The 16,437-nt window shown below is 41.9% G+C and overlaps 1 protein-coding gene across 12 annotated transcripts in view; it reads right to left on the reverse strand.

Moving 5' to 3' along the window:
* The window catches only part of ADGRG2 (adhesion G protein-coupled receptor G2), a 142,415-nt gene extending 127,972 nt beyond the window's left edge, over positions 1 to 14,443 (reverse strand). For 11 of the 12 annotated variants that reach the window (XM_036840816.1, XM_036840815.1, XM_036840813.1 and 8 more), the window contains exon 1: positions 14,070 to 14,221. The gene's annotated coding sequence lies outside the window, so the exon portion shown is untranslated. Of the gene's footprint in view, positions 1 to 14,069; positions 14,222 to 14,408 lie in introns of those variants that run through there. The other variant, XM_036840808.1, reaches the window with a different exon arrangement.
* Positions 14,444 to 16,437: the final 1,994 nt, after the last annotated feature.

Consider the following 16,437-nt stretch of genomic DNA (forward strand, 5'->3'; position numbering starts at 1 on the left):
GATAACTAAATGCCTGAACAACCCCAGACCAGACTCCGAACTAGGAGAAAAAAATGCTGTATAGGATGTTATCGGGTTTATTTTCAAAATTGGAATACAAATGGCAGATTAGAAACAATACTGTACCAATATTAAATTTACTGAAGTTGACAACAGTACTGTAATTATGTAAGAGAATATTCTTATTCTTAGAAAATCCATACTGAAGTACTTAGGAGTAAAGGCCATGATGCATGTAACTTACCCTCAAATGGTTCAGGAAAAAAATTATGTGTGTGAGCAAGAGTGCAAAGGATGAAGCAAATGGGGTCAAATGTTAACAACAGATGAATCTGGTTAAAGGGTATACGGATGTTCTCTGTAATATTTTTATTTTTGCAACTTATTTGTAAAGTTTGAAATTCTTTCCAAAACAAGAAGTTTTTTAAAAAAATGAAAAAAAGGAAAAAAAGAACATGTCTTTGAGAAGGCAAGGAGGATGAGAAGTCCAGAGCCCAGCAAAGAAGCCTGTCTTTGACACACTGGGGATGTTTCACAGTAACAGTGGGGTGTTTGAGTCACAGTAATAGTGGGAGCACCAGTATTTGCACAAATGTGGGTATGTTGGGAGTCTGGGTGGTGAGAATATGAGGAGGTTCCTGTCTAATGAGCCAGAGTCAGCAACTGAAGTAGGAGGACAGAGGAAATAAAAGAAGGTGTAAAATAGCTGTTTTGGAAAATAGAAAGACAAACACACTACGCAAGTGTGCTAGGATTGCCGGGCAATGCTGAAGGTCCATTTGCGATTTATTAAGGTCAGGACCTGGACCTAGACATCGGCATTCATTCTAAAAACTCCCCAAGTCATTTGAATAGGCAGCCAGCTTGCAGAACTACTGTGCTAAGGCAGGGCTTCTCAACCTCAGCATGACGGATATTTGGGCCAGATAATTATTTGTTGAGGAGTAAGGGAGGTGGGGAGGTGTTTCCTGTGCATTACAGGATATTTAGCAATGTCCCTTGCCTCTGCCCACTAGATGCCAGTAGCACCCCTACCCCTGCCAGTCATGACAACCAAAAATGTCCAGACATTGCCAAGTGTCCCCAGGGGGGCAAAATCATCCCTAGTTGAGAACCACTTATGCTAAGGAAACGAAAGAAACCAAGTCCCCGTAAAACCAAATTCCCTTAGTGAGTTTATGATTAATCTCTCTATCCAAAACTTTATTCCCTTTCTTATCCCTTTTGACCTCAATCCTGTGCTAACTGAACACTAATCAACCAGAGTTAGATGACTAAAACTGCTGTCATTAATAACATCATTAATGTACTAAAATTGCTATTATAGACATCACCATTAATGTACAAACTCAGGTTGTTTCTGCAGGGTAAGCTGAGGTAACAGGCCCCCGAGCCATGGACCACCCAGCAAGAAAATCATAAACCAGAGACATCCTGACTTCCAAAACTATGATTAGGAAATTCCACAGAAATGTCACAAGACGATGATTAATCCCATCCTCTTTGTTCTTCCTCCTTTAAAAAAACACCTAACTCAAAGATCAAGTGGGGGCAGGTTTGAGGTTTGTCTCCCCTTCCCTTGCTTGGTGTCCTGCAATAAATCCTTACTTTGCTGCAAACACTCGATGTCAGGGTTTCTGTGCCACGTACACAAGAGCACCTTGCTCGATTACAATCTGGCAACCATGAAGGGACCTCTCAGGTTCCTCTGAGGTTATTGCCCGTGGTCTGCTGGCCCTCTGCCAGTGCGAGGCTTTCCCTTTGTGGATCCAGTAGCTGCCCAGACCCCTTTGACCTGGGGATCCAGCTGGGGAATTCCCTTGTCGATCGAGTGTTAGCAACCCTGGGCAATATTCTAGGCTTGCAGTAAAGGAACGGCTTTTGGATTGGAAGACATCTATTGGTAAGCAACCAGCATGATGGTGCAGGATGAAAACTTTTATCCTTGTATACTGGTGCCCTCCTAGGTCCATTGCTGGGTATTGAGGAAAGGGTTGGGTTTGATCACAGTAAGAGCCAAAGGTTGCTTTTGCAATTGGTTTGGCTTTAAACCTTTTGGAATTGGTTTGGTTTCTGTCTTGTGTGTGTGTGTGTTGGGGGGGGGCGGTATTTCTGTTAAAGAAGGTGCACTATTTTAATTAGCAGACATGGGAAACAAAAGTTCAGCTCCTAAAAATAGTCCTTTAGGATGCATCCTACAAAACTGGACTCCTTTTAGTTATGGTTCCATGACTAAAGCCAAAATGATATTTTTTTGTAACACTGCATGGCCACAGTATTCTTTAGATTCTCAAGAAAAATGCCCAAGACGGGGCTCATTTGACAATGCAAAACTGGTTTTGCTGGCTTGGCAAAACATCTTTTCAGAATTCTGACTCTAAGGGTACAAGTCCTTCTAGGAGGAACTTGGCTTTTCTTTCCCTGTACCTTGAGATGTAAATGTTTGACCAGGGCTCTTAGGAACTCCTGTCTTTTCTAGACCATCTCCAATTCCTGAGACTGAGGGGGAAAAAAGGAAAAGAGGCCATTTAAACTTAACTTGTTCCAACTGTTATTTATAAACTAGCGACTTTTTCATTGTAATACCTGATTCACGACTAAATTTTAAAATGAAGCTATGATATCTCTGTCTGTCTGGATGCATGTATGTCATTGTGTGCATTATAAATACGTGTCTTTACCTTTGGGTGGTAATATCAAATTAATTTGTAAATGAGCTCTATTTAAGTAACTTAAACTCTATTTAATTAACTTAAAGGAAATTAACTTAAGGAAATTAAGCACTTATATAAATTCTCAGAAATATAAAAGAAACTAGCCCAAATGAACTTCAGGTTCACGTGACCTGGGAGATATTTAGTATTAAATTAATATCTGGATTTAAGTTAGTTTAAGCTTGTTAGTTTAATTAATAGAGACATGTCTTTTGAATCATCAATATTAAGTATAATACTTTTATCATACCTAGGTTTACTGAAAGCCAAATAAGTTCAAATTACTTCTCCTGCAAAATGTATCAACAAGAAAAACAGCTTGGGATGATTGGCTGACTTGGTCTAATGTCTCATAATGTTTTCATGGGTAATTTAAACATAGTTGTTGAGAACAAGTGAATAAAATAGAGGTAACTGAGATAAAAGTTTTTTGCTGAACTCTTTAGGAATAATTATGTTTTAGGAATGTCGAGTCAAAAATACTCTCTCCAGATTTTTGGTCACTTGAAGTTTTAGAGTTTTGCTAAATTAAGCTAAATGACAGAAGTTTATTGGATATATATAGGTCATTCTCAAATAATTAATTGCTAAACAACTCAAAGTTGACCTATTTTTGTCTTCTTAAGAGAGAAAAACTAAAGATGTTTGGGTTTATTAGACACACGTTTTGTACCACATTGAGGAAAGAAATTAAGCTATGAGAAAATGTATGCTTCTAGAAGTTATAGAATATGTTCACAATTGCTTGTTTCTTGGTTTTCACTAGAGATGAAGGTTTTTAAGGGTTAAAAATTTTAATAGGGGCTTCCCTGGTGTCTCAGTGGTTAAGAATCCACCTGCCAATACAGGGGACACGGGTTCGAGCCCTGGCCAGGGAAGATCCCACATGCCGTGGAGCAACTAAGCCCGTGCACCACAACTACTGAGCCCGTGCTCTAGAGCCCACGTGCCTAGAGCCTGTGCTCCACAACAAGAGAAGCCACCACAATGAGAAGCCCGCGCACCGCAACAAAGAGTAGCCCCCGCTCGCCACAACTAGAGAAAAGCCTGTGCGCAGCAACGAAGACCCAAAGCAGCCAAAAATAAAATAAATAAATTTATAAGAAAAAAAGTTCACAATGAATAAAAATCAAAATTAAAAAAATTTTTTTAATATATATGTAATTAGAGCTACTAGAAATAATAAGGGAAATTTTTCAGTATGCAAGGAAAGTAGGATGTGTGTTTTCAGTAAAAGAAGGTATGAGGAATAGAAATACATTTTGCTAAGGGAAAAAAGTGGTAATTTTGTCCTAGAGCTAATTGTTTCTGGATGAGAAAGAAAATAAGGGACAAATTAATACGGATACAGAAAGTTGTGGAAGGTTTGTAAAAAAGGAACCCTGAGAAAAGTGTTTTGTGCATGGTCAGGGTTGGCTAAGATTAGATTGAATTTAATTAAGTAAATTGATTTTGTTATTAACAGTAAGCTGGTACAAGACTGGAGTTTGGTTTTCCCTCTGTTAAGAAAACAAAGTTTTTTGGACTACTGAGCTGCTTTTGATATCAGATTGTAAATTTTCTTTACCTTTTAAGTAATTTGTTGTTACATTCTGTATTTGCTTTTGAAATCTTTTATTGTCACTTTGGTTAAGTGAACAAGTATTGTTTCCCAGTGACCTATGTGTTTGACCAAGTGTTTTGAAACTTTTCAATATTTTTGACAAACTTCCCAAAGATCAAATTCAAATTAAAGTCCGTTGACCTCTAGCTAACTTTGAGTTTTCCAAAGAGCCCCTAAGGCATATCAAAGAGAAATATTAAACTAATTAGGCTTGCTTGGTATGTTAAATTACATAGGAAGCATTGTCAAATGAGGGATAAAACTTAAGTTATATTGTATGGGTAAATGTTATTAATATAGATATACTAGAAATTATATGGAATTCCTAAAATTTGAATACATCCTAGTAAAATGGTATCAGTCATAATTCTAGTTATCATCTTAAATGTTGTATGTCACAGCAGTAATCAAGTTTCTTTGTCAATGGCGTTGTAATCATGTGTTTAACCACGCCTTTTTAAGTTTTTTTTGTCATTCATAGACAGTTACTGTTTTACTCTGATCCTTTTGCAAAAATGTTTCATCTTCAAGATTCATAGAAAGGACTTTTTGACAAGTACAGGTTTCTAATAACTTTCAGACCATACTGCTGAACAAGGTAAGAAATTTAAAGAATCCTAAAGGAAAACCTGATGGCTTCATAAAACTGGATTCGTTACAAAAAGGATTCGTTACATTGGACTGAGTGAACTGGTGAATATGATTATAATTTGCACGGTTTTTGTCTGAAATATTACTGGCTTTTAATCTGTGTTTTCCAGATATAAGGAAACCTTTCCCCTCAGGGTAATTATGGCTTACAGCAACTTGGTAAACTATACCTTTGTAAGCGGAATCGAAACATTTATATTTTCTCTCTACCAAATCCCTCCAGAAATTGGAAACTCTTAGGTTGCCAGAAGCCTTATCAGGTGAATAAGGAAGGTCACCTCCTGACATGTACAAGAATCTCAAGATGCTTGGTGGACCTCAAGAAGAGAGGAACTCACCCAAATCTATACATATCACAGGTGGAACCTGGCTAGCCCTTGCCATGGATTTCCCAGCCTGGAGAGGCCTTTTAAAAGTTCGACCTGAGATTCCTTATGAAAAGTTCCAGCACAGCCAATTTGAAAGAGCCTATTTGGTCAATTAACCAGACTTATTCTGCAAACCAATCAGTCTTAATTTGGCTATATTTGGTAGAAATAAGGGTAATTTTAGAGAGAAAAAGATTGTTTCAGTGAGTGTTAAATTCTAGGTTTGTTAATTGAGGTCTGTATTTACTGTTTAAGACTCACTTCCCAGATAGCTCCTTGTTGTTACGTTATATTATTGGAAAGTTTAATTGAATTATTAAAAGAACACTCGAAGTTTGTTTCTGAAGCTTATCACAGCAATCTATCTTTGGATGAAGATCAGATGCCCCGTGACCTGCAACCAGGTTATGCATACTGGAAAAGGCATCATTTAAAGGACTGTCTCCAACCTAGATAAAAGGACCCTTATCAGGTACTATTAACTAGCTCATATGCAGAGAAACTGAAGGGAATTGACTCTTGAATTCATATTTCCCACTTAAGAAGGGCCTTTGCATTGGACTGATATATAGAAAGGCCTGCTGACCCCCAAATGATACCCATACCAGGACAAGAAGACGACAACAGCAGTGGTAGGCAGATGACCCAAGAATCTGGATCAGGCTTGTAAGAGCCATCCTACTAATTCAACTGAACTGTTTACCAAATGTTGGTCTCCTTATCAACACTGAAAGTTATTGTTTTACTTCTAACCATAACATTACGTGTTTACAAAGATCAGGAATTGTGTATGCTCCTTGTTCCTATGAGCACTGTGGTTGAGAACACAGGCTCTAGGTCCATCCACGTTGCTGCAAATGGCAGAGTTTTATTCTTTTTCATGACTGAATAATATTCCTGTGTGTGTGTGTGTGTGTGTGCATACACACACACCACTTCTTTATCTATTCATCTGTTGATGGACAGTGAAATAAGTCAGACAGAGAAAGACAAATACGGTATGATACCACTTATATGTGGAATCTAAAAAATAATACAAATGAATGTATATAGCAAAACAGAAAAGACTCACAGATATAGAAAACAAACTAGTGGTTACAACTGGGGAGAGGGAAGAGGGAGGGGCAAGCTAGGGGTATGGGATTAAAAGATACAAACTACTACGTATAAAATAGATAAGCAACAAGGATGTAGTGTATAGCACAGGGAATTATAGCCATTACCTTGTAATAACTTTTAATGGAGCATAATCTGTAAAAATACTGAATCGCTATGTTATATACCTGAAACTAATATGATACTGTAAATCAGCTATACTTCAATAAAAAAACAAAAACAAAACACAGGCTCTGAAATCAGATGGTCTGTGTTCAAACCCTGGATCTACTGCTTACCATTTGTATGACCTTGGACAAAGTACTTAACCTCTCCGTGCTTCAGTTTCCTCCTCTGTAAAATGATAATAATAGTACCTGCCCCAAGAGGATGGGAGGGTTAAATGAGTTAATATACGTAAATTGAGCACTGCCTGTCCAATAAATATTAGCTGTTAGTTATCATTATTATTATCAGAGTCCGAAATGTAGTGGATACCAGATGTCTGTTGATTAATGACTTACATTAAAATATACTCTAAAAATAAATAAACTAAAAACAAAAATAAAATATACTCTATGCTTAACCTAAAGAAATTTCCACACCAAAACTGAATTTGAATTTCTCTTAGGATTAGTGCCTGATTTCTTCTAGATTCTAGGTGCACTCATTCATCCATTCAACAAATATTTATTGAGCACCTACTATGTCCCACTGTTCTAGGTCCTGAAAATACAACTGTGAGCAAGATACACAAAGTCCCTGCCCTCCTGTATTCTAGCAGGGAAAAAAAGGACACGGAATCAGTGAACGAATAACTAAATAATATAATTGCAGATAATAGTGTTACAAGAAAACAAAAGTGGGATGAGGGGGTGGACATTTATAGTGGTAGGTGAGGAATGCTGATTTAGAATGAGGGTCAGAGAAGACCCAAATGAAACAGAGGGACAAGTTATGTGATTATCTGGTGAAATGGTGCTCCAGGCAGGTAGCACCACAAATACTAAAGCTGGGAAGCAGGAAAATGCTTGGCTTGGGGGATGAATAGCAAGAAGGCTGGTGTATCTGGAGAAGTGTGGGAAGAATGAGATAAAAGTCATATAGGGCCTCAGAGGCTACAGGGAGCAGCTGGGGGTTTAGTGTAAATGTGGTAGAGGCTGTTAGAGGTTTTGAGCAGTGGATTTACAAGACTGCCTTTACTGGCAATTCTCTGGGGTCAAGAGTGGGTGCTGGGAGACTGGGTTAGAGGCTATATCCTAATTCAAGAGAAAAATCTGGGTAGCTACCACTATCTTAGGGTATTAAAAATGAACTCACTTTGTATCATAACAGGATCTGATATAAAATGAATCTGTCCTGGACACAGTTCAGCAGTTTGGGGGCTTAGAACCTAAATGAACAGTTTTATAAAACAGGGTTATATGAAAGAGTGTCAAATCAATGCAGAGGGTCATGATCATCATTTTTAAATGAAGTAGAACAGATGGAAGAGAACTGAAATTTTCAGAACACACTGCACAGAGGAAAAATGCATAATACTTCGTGAGATTCTGTTTCAATTATATACAGGTATGTTCATACTGGGTTGAGATCTATACCTTTCACTGTGAATGGTGGGCAGGAAAGTTTGAAAAACACTACAAAAAGCTATCTGATTTATACATAAGATATTTATTTATATATAAACTGTACCTTTATTCTCTCCCTTCCTCGCTGTACCTGGCATCCCCCCCAAATGAGAACATTATAAAAAAAGCTCCAAAGGTAGTTTCTTCCTAGTCTAAATAAAATGAGTTGACTTCTGCTACACTATCTTCTTCTCCAGGGAAGAAGATCAAAATATGACCTCCCAAAGCTGGGAAGACTGACTCACCTCTAAACTGTTAGGCTTTCAATGAAAAAAAAAAAAAAAAAACCAAGCAGAACAAGAAATTTTTAAATTAAATTTTAGAACATTTCAAAGCTAAAAATGGAAAGAAAACCTCCTGAAGGTACTAATAAGGGTAACTGCCAGAACTCCACAGCAAGCAGAATACCTAGTGGTAAGCTATGAGAAGCGTTCCCACCTGAGTCAGATACTACTCCTCAACGCTGCTCTACAGGGCAGCCTAGCCACTAAGGAGACCAGACAAACGGACGAAAAAATATTGGGGGCGGGGAGGGACCCCTATACCATTGCCATTTGCAGCCCCTTTGATTGTTGACCTTGAAAATTCAAGAAAACTGACTGAAAAACTATGAGAACTAATGAAAGTTCAGTAACATGGCTTGAATATGTTAGACCTACAAAAAAAATTTAAAAGCCTGTCTATACAGTAGTATAGTCACAACAAAATAAAATGGGGGGGCTTCCCTGGTGGCGCAGTGGTTAAGAATCCGCCTGCCAATGCAGGGGACACGGGTTCGAGTCCTGGGCCGGGAAGATTCCACGTGCCGCGGAGCAACTAAGCCCGTGCGCCACAACTACTGAGCCTGTGCTCTAGAGCCCGCGAGCCACAACTACTGAAGCCCGCGCACTTAGAGCCCATGCTCCGCAATAAGAGAAGCCACTGCACGGCAATGAGAAGCCCACGCACTGCAATGAAGGTAGCCCCTGCTCACCGCAACTAAAGAAAGCCTGTGCAGCAAGGAAGACCCAAAGCAGCCAATAAATAAATAAATAAAAATAATAAAAATAAAATGAAATGGGCAAAAAAGGATACAATTTCTAAAAGCAATACAAATTACAAACAAAACAGTCTAGGAATTCACCTAACAACAATGTGTGGGACTTCCCTGACAGTCCAGTGGTTAAGACTCCGAGCTTCCAATGCAGGGGGTGCAAGATCCATCCCTGGTTGGGGAACTAAGATCCCACATGCCATGCAGCGTGGCCAAAAAATAAAAAAAGAAACAAAAAAAATTTTTTTTTAAAAACAACACAATACCCTCTTATTAAAAAAAAAAAAAAAAAGAATGTGTAACACCTACACAGTGTGGTATAGGTATAAGGACAGATGTACAGATCGATGGAACAGAAGAGAGTTCAAAATTAAACCCACACATACTCAGTAAATTCATTTCTGACAAAGGGGACAAGGGGATACAATGAGGGAAAAGTATAGTCTTTTCAACAAATAGTGTTGCAACAACTGGCAACTATCTATACGGAAAAGAGTGAACCTTGATGCATACAAAAACTAACTCAAAATGAAGTCGTGGGACTTCCCTGGTGGCGCAGTGGTTAAGAATCCGCCTGCCAATGCAGGGGACACAGGTTCGAGCCCTGGTCCAGGAAGATCCCACATGCCGCAGAGCCACTCAGCCCGTGCGCCACAACTACTGAGCCTGCGCTCTAGAGCCCACGAGACACAACTACTGAGCCCACACGCCACAACTACTGAAGCCCGTGCACCTGGAACCTGTGCTCCACAACAAGAGAGGCCACCGCAATGAAGAGTAGCCCCCGCTCACCACAACTAGAGAAAGCCCGCGTGCAGCAATGAAGACCCAACGCAGCCAAAAATAAATTAATTAATTAATTAAAAAAAATGAAGTCATAAACCTACATATAAAAGATAAAACTATAAAATGTCTAGATTGTGGCACAAGAGAAAATCTTGGTAAATGTGAGGTAGACAAAGATTTATCAGACAGGTTACTAAAAGTGCTATTCATAGAAGGAAAAAAACCTGATAAATTAGACCTTATCAAAATTTAAAACTGGTGCTCTTCAAAAAAAAATCATTAATTCCACTTATATGAGGTATGAGTCAACTAAAATAGTCAAACTCACAGAAACAGAGAGTAGAATGGTGGTTGCCAGGGGCTGGAGGGAGGGGGAAATGGGGGATTGCTGCTTGAAGGGTACAAAGTTTCAGTCATGCAAGATGAAAAAGTTCTAGCTATCCGCTGTACTACACCATGCCTATAGTTCACAATACTGTATTGGACACTTCAAAATTTGTTAAGAGGGTAAACCTCATGTTAGGTATTCCTACCACAATTTTTTTAAAAAATAAAGAAAATGAAAAGGCAAGCCACAGACTAAAAGCAAATGTTTGCAATACATATATCTGACAGAGAACTTGTGCACAGATGTATGGAGAACTTTTATGATTCAATAATGACACACAATACAATAAAAAAAAAAACAGACATTTCATAGAAGAAGATATACAAATGACCAAAAAGCACACAAAAAGATGCTCAACATCATTAGTTACCAGGGAAGCGCAAACTAAAATGACAGAGATGCCGCCACAAACCTACTGGAATGGCTGGAATAAAATAAGCTGACAATACCAAGGGCTGGCAAGGATGCCAAGCAACAGGACCTCTCATACATCGCTGGTGGGAGTGCACGCTGGTGTAGCCACTTAGGAAAAGTTCAGCAGTTTCTTATCAAGTTAAATTTACCACACAATACAGCAATCCTACTTCTAGGTATTTACTGGAGTGAAATGAAAACTTATGTTCACACTGAAAGCTGTATGTGAACGTTTACATTGGCCCTATTCATAATCACCAAAAGTTGGTAAATGGACAAACTGTGGAATATTACTCAGCAATAAAAAGGAACAAATTACTGATTCACACAACATGGGTGAATCTCAAATGCATTATGCCAGGTGAAAGAAGCCAGACTCAGAAGGCTACATCGTGTATGAATACATTCACAGGACATTCTGGAAAAGACAAATTTATAGGGACAGAAAACAAATCAGTGGTTGCCAGGGGCTGAGAGTGGTGGGAGGGGTTGACTGCAAAGCGTCAATAAGGAACTTTTTGGAGTGATGGACTTCTTCTATATCTTGACCATGGTGGTGGTTACATGACTACATGTATTTGTCAAAGCTTACAGAGAACTGTACACTAAAAAGGGTGAATGTTATTGTAAATAAACTGTACTTCAATTTTTTTTTAACATCTTTATTGGAGCATAATTGCTTTACAATTGTACTTCAATTTTTAAAACATGGAATCGGCTCAAGAATTAAGTAGATTTATAAAATGGAACACAGTGTTCACAGACTTTGATTGAGGGGATTTATGACAATTTTTCCCAAATGTTTACTCCATTTCTGAACGTCCAACATCTCCCACCTCACACCACAACCCCCAGATAATTTCCATGTGGATTAAAGACCCATGTATTTTTAACACCATGAACATTTTAGCAGAAAAATTGTTTTCCTCTATCTTGAGGTAGCGAAGGCCTTTCTCAGTGAGGCATAAAAGCCAGCTCCCAGGTTTTTACTAAAGGCAGAATCTCTCCTTTCTATCTTCAGAATTATTAACACCACAGAAATGCATTCTTCCCCTCCCCCCCACCCCCAGCTCTCTCTTTCTTTTTCAATGTAATGGTGCTCTTCCCAGTTTGTAGCGTGTATTTGAACTGACTTGGCACTCTCAGGCAGCAAAATGGAAAAATGTGTTTGTCAGTTTCATGTACGCTGTGAAAGCACTAGGAACCTCACGGTGATGTCCCCCTCGCTGAGTCCCCAACCAGCCTCAGGCACACCACAGCCACACTGGAGCACCCAGAATGACCACGTTAGCCGTGGAAGAGCAGCTTCCTTACTGGCTCTCCCTAACACCTGAGCAAACTCACTCTGCCATTTCTGGAAGGCTGTTCATGGTACCAGAAACACAGCAGCTCTCCTTTGCCTGCCAAACCCGCCAATGAAATGCCACTTCCCAGGCTGTTTCCTCCCTCTGCTGAACAAAATCATATCCATAATTAAAGTTCCATTTTTTTTCTTTTCTGTGTCTCCAACATTTTTTTTCTCTCTCTAGAAAAGTACATACACCTGGAATCTGTGGGTTTGGGGCAAGAATTATTCACAGAAAACACTAATGCTGGCCCTGCATTTCTTCAGTGTTTTTCAATAGCAAAGTCTGCTCTATCCCCCTTTTAATGAAAGTCACCTTGCAGGGATGTGGGAATGATAAAAGCAGAGGGAATCCGATAGGGGCTGGCGTCGCACTGAGGCCCTGTAAAGCAATACCCCTGAACGGCTTCAAAATTTGGCCACTTTTTATTTTCCAGCTTTGCATTTGAGCTGAAAAAGCAGCCAATTTAGCAATGTCCAGCTCATTTTAGATCTTAAGTAAGCAAAACTTTGGGACACTAAATAAAAACTCCCCAATCCTTTGAAAATAGCACACGCCTTTGTCACTCAATTCACAAACTATTACAACATCGAACTTAATTGTATTAATAATTAAGCTCTTAATAAATTATTAATATTATTTTTTAAATAAATATTGTCATACCATGTAGAACTGAAATTATACTCATAGGCTTATCTCTTAAAATAGCTGAAAAGAAGTTGAGAAAGATGGAAGGAACTGCAACATCTAGCTAGTCTTTGCTTAATAAACCTTCACTCTCCATCACGCACCAGCTCTGAACACTGATCAAAGAAATGGGTCCTTTTTCTGCCTACGGATCAGCTACATAATTTGTGGGGCTTAGTGCAAAATAAAAATGCGAAGCCCCTTGTTCAAAAATTATTCAGAATTTCGACAGCAACAGCAGAACATTAAACCAAATACAGGTTGCATGCCCATGAAGCCAGCTCTACTATCAGATAATGTATTTCGCTGGTAACCCAGTAAGAAGAGTAAAGCATTTTGCTACTAAATGAGTAGCAATCGTTTTAATGTGCGTATTTGGGGTGGAGGTGGGATTGTAAAGTCTTAGGACCTCCTCTCCCAATGTCCCAGTTTTCCTAAGGTTTTCAGCCTGTTGGACAAAAAGTACTTCTGCAGGGCCTGCCCTGTAAAGTGTGACCCATGGAGCTGCATCTGAGAGCCTGTCAGAAATGCAGACTGTCGGGCCCCACCCCGGCCGGACCCACTGAATCAGAATCTGTATTTTTACAAGATTCCCAGGGAATTCGTGTGGACGGTACATACAAATAAGTGTCACTGTCGAAGCAGCCACGGAAAACCTCTGCTGCCTGCCTCATCTGGCTCTCAGGAGGCCGTCAGCGCTCCCTCTCCTCACCTGAAACGTATATAGCTCCGGAGCCTTGATATGGCAAGTCCCTGTCGAAAAGCGCTCACCCGAGACCTCCAGTCTCCTGTCCCCACCCTCAGGCTCCTGGCTGCCGCTCCATCCCGCCGCGCCCTTAGCCACCTGCTCTGCGTCCAGCCAGACGCTGCCGCGCCAAGCCGTCTGGGGCCCGGGTCGCGTCCGCGCTCCGCAGGCTCCGCCGCACCCACCGCGCGGCGCGGCAAACTGAGTCCCCAGCAGTCGGGTCTGGAAGACCGCCCGCGCGAACAAAGCTCGTGGCTCTTTTTCGCGGAGGGGTGGGGAGAGCTGGAGCCCGTTTTAAGCTTTCGGTTACACACGCCCCTCTCCCTCGGAGAACGCGCCGCCAGAGCCCCCTTTCCCACGGCGCGCACTCTCCCACTGTCGGGGTGCCAGCTCCCGGAGCTCGGCCCTCAGCCTCCGCCTTTCAGGGCGGCCCAGGGCCCCGGCTCAGAGCCGCAGTCGGGCGGAGGGAGCGTTCGCCCCGCCGTCCCGTCGCACTCCAGGTCCAGGCGCTGCGCCCGAGCCGCCCGCGCCGGTCGCCAGCTCCGCGGCTCCCCGGCCGGGTCTCAGGAGCCCGAGGAGACAGACCCATCCCGGCGCCGCGCGCTTACCTGCCGGTCCCCGCCGACGGGCTGGCTGCTGGCGCCCTCCAGCCCTCGTTTTTCCCTTTCCCTCGGGCCGCGGCCCTCCTCCTCCCTCCCGCGGGCTGGGCACCGCCCCCGCCGCTCCCGGACGGCTTGCCGGCCTGCTCTTCAGCGGCCCAGCGCGGCGTGGCGCGTCCGGCGCGTCCGGCGCTCGGCAGCTGCGAGGCTGGACGCGGAGGTGGGGAGCGGGCGGGGCGCGGAGCGAGGAGGGTGTGAGCGAGCAGCTCGGCCGCCCGAAGCCGGGGGAGTTCCAGGCTGCGGGGCGGGGAGAGAAGTAGGGGCCGCGGGCCGAGCGGCCCACCCCACCCTGCGGAGGCCCGCGTGGCGCTTCTGGACTCCCTGGACCGCGAGCACCTCCGCTGCCCCGCGTCCGGTTCGGCGTGCTCCTAGGGGCCTCCAGTCTCCAGACCCAGCCGCTCACCTTTAGGGGTCGCCCTGGTACCCAAATGCGTGTCCCACCACTTTCAGCAACGTGCACTGTGATGGGTGGGAACCCCGAGGTCGCCCCTCTGCCACAATATTCCTGATGCAGAGGTCAGACCGCTTGGAGGGGGATTTGCAGAGGTCGGTAAAAGGAAAAGGTCCTGAGAACGAATTCGGTTCCGTGGTTACCTGGTACACCGGATACCTAGAAACTGGGATCCCCAGCGCTCTGACTGCTGGGGGGTGGGGGGTAGTATATGAAGTGAGTTGTCCCTGGTCCCCTCTACCTTTTCTGTCAGCATCTCCTTCCTCTGCACATTCTAGAATAAAAACTAGATCCGGATAGGATTTACAGATCACCTAACCAGCTTGTCAAAGTACCCAATGTTACAGATGGGAAAACCGAGGCCCAGGGGAACTTAGCTCGGTTCTACAATAAGAATTGGTTGTAGAGGCCAGGGGGAAAGCGCTCCGAATTCCCCCTCTGGCCCCTTTTACACCATCCCCACACTACCCTCTCCAGCCCTCCTCTTTGTAGTCAACTAACTCCAATATTTGCAAGATGCTTTATCACTTTCAAAGCACCATTCTCTTTCTTTCGTTAAAATCTACAGGAGAATATTCCATTTTTCTTTACCAGTAAAACAAAATTCTAGATTCTGAATTGCATTCAGAGCTATGGAGAGGATGTTTATAAAGTGCAGATCTGCAGAGCACAGCCCTGGCTGGCTCTGCCATATTAAACACAACACCCGTGAGATATATACTCCGCTTTGCAGGAGGGGGTTGATTTTGTTTTGCAAACACCAGTTGATTAACACTCACAACATTCTAGCTAGATAAGTGAATGGAAAGGGTTGGATTAAGGGGGAGTGGACGGCAGGAAGCTCACCCAGGTTACATAACAAGTTGGAGACAGAATTGTGATGAAGAGTAAAATAGTATATTTTAATAAATAGATTGAATGCTATTCCAAAGGGTTAAATTGTTTCCATTTGCATTAACTTAACATTTGCATATGTTAGAAAAGACTTCATATTGTGTAGAGCCTCCAGAAATCTCATACACTGCTATCGGGCAGAATCGATTAAAACTGAGCACACAACTACCTGATGTCCCAGTTCCCCCCCTAGGTATATACTCAACAGAAATGAGTGCCTCTGTCTACCAGATGAAAGGAACGAGAATGTTCATAGCCATATATTTGTAATAGCCCCAGATTGGAAGCTACCCAAATGTGCATCAGCAGTAGAATGGACTGAAAACATTGCAGTGGTATAGTCTCAAAATGGAATACCAGACAGTGAATGCACAAGCCACTGCCACGCTGAGTGTAGATGGACCTCATAAGCAATATTGAGCGAAGGAAGTCAGGCACAAAAGCATACATACTATGTGGTTCCATTTATACAAAGTATAAAACAGGCAAAACCAACCTGTGAAGGTAGAAGTCAGAATGGTGGTCATTGGGGAGTTGATGGCTGGAAGCAGTTATAAGGATGATAAGAAGGATTTATGGGGTACAGGTAATGTTTCTTGATCTGGGTGCTACTTACATGGATGTGTTAAGTTTGTGAAAATTCATTGAGCTGCTCACCTATGATATGTGTACTTTTCTCTATGTATGTTTTACTTCAATAAAAAGTTAATATATGTAGAGCTCATATTAAAAGTTGCTAAAAAAAAAAAAAAAAGTTGCTTGACCTAGAGGGGTGGGATAGGAGGAGGGTGGGAGGGTGACACAAGAGAGAGGAGACATGGGGACATATGTATATGTATAGCTGACTCACTGTTATAAAGCAGGAACTAACACACCATTGTAAAGCAATTATACTCCAATAAAGATGTTAAAAAAAAAAAAAAAAGTTGCTTGAAATTCTAAAGAGCAATACCAGAATAAGTATGCTTTTCC

The sequence above is a fragment of the Balaenoptera musculus genome, chromosome X, assembly GCF_009873245.2.
Source record: "Balaenoptera musculus isolate JJ_BM4_2016_0621 chromosome X, mBalMus1.pri.v3, whole genome shotgun sequence".
Classification (NCBI taxonomy): domain Eukaryota; kingdom Metazoa; phylum Chordata; class Mammalia; order Artiodactyla; family Balaenopteridae; genus Balaenoptera; species Balaenoptera musculus.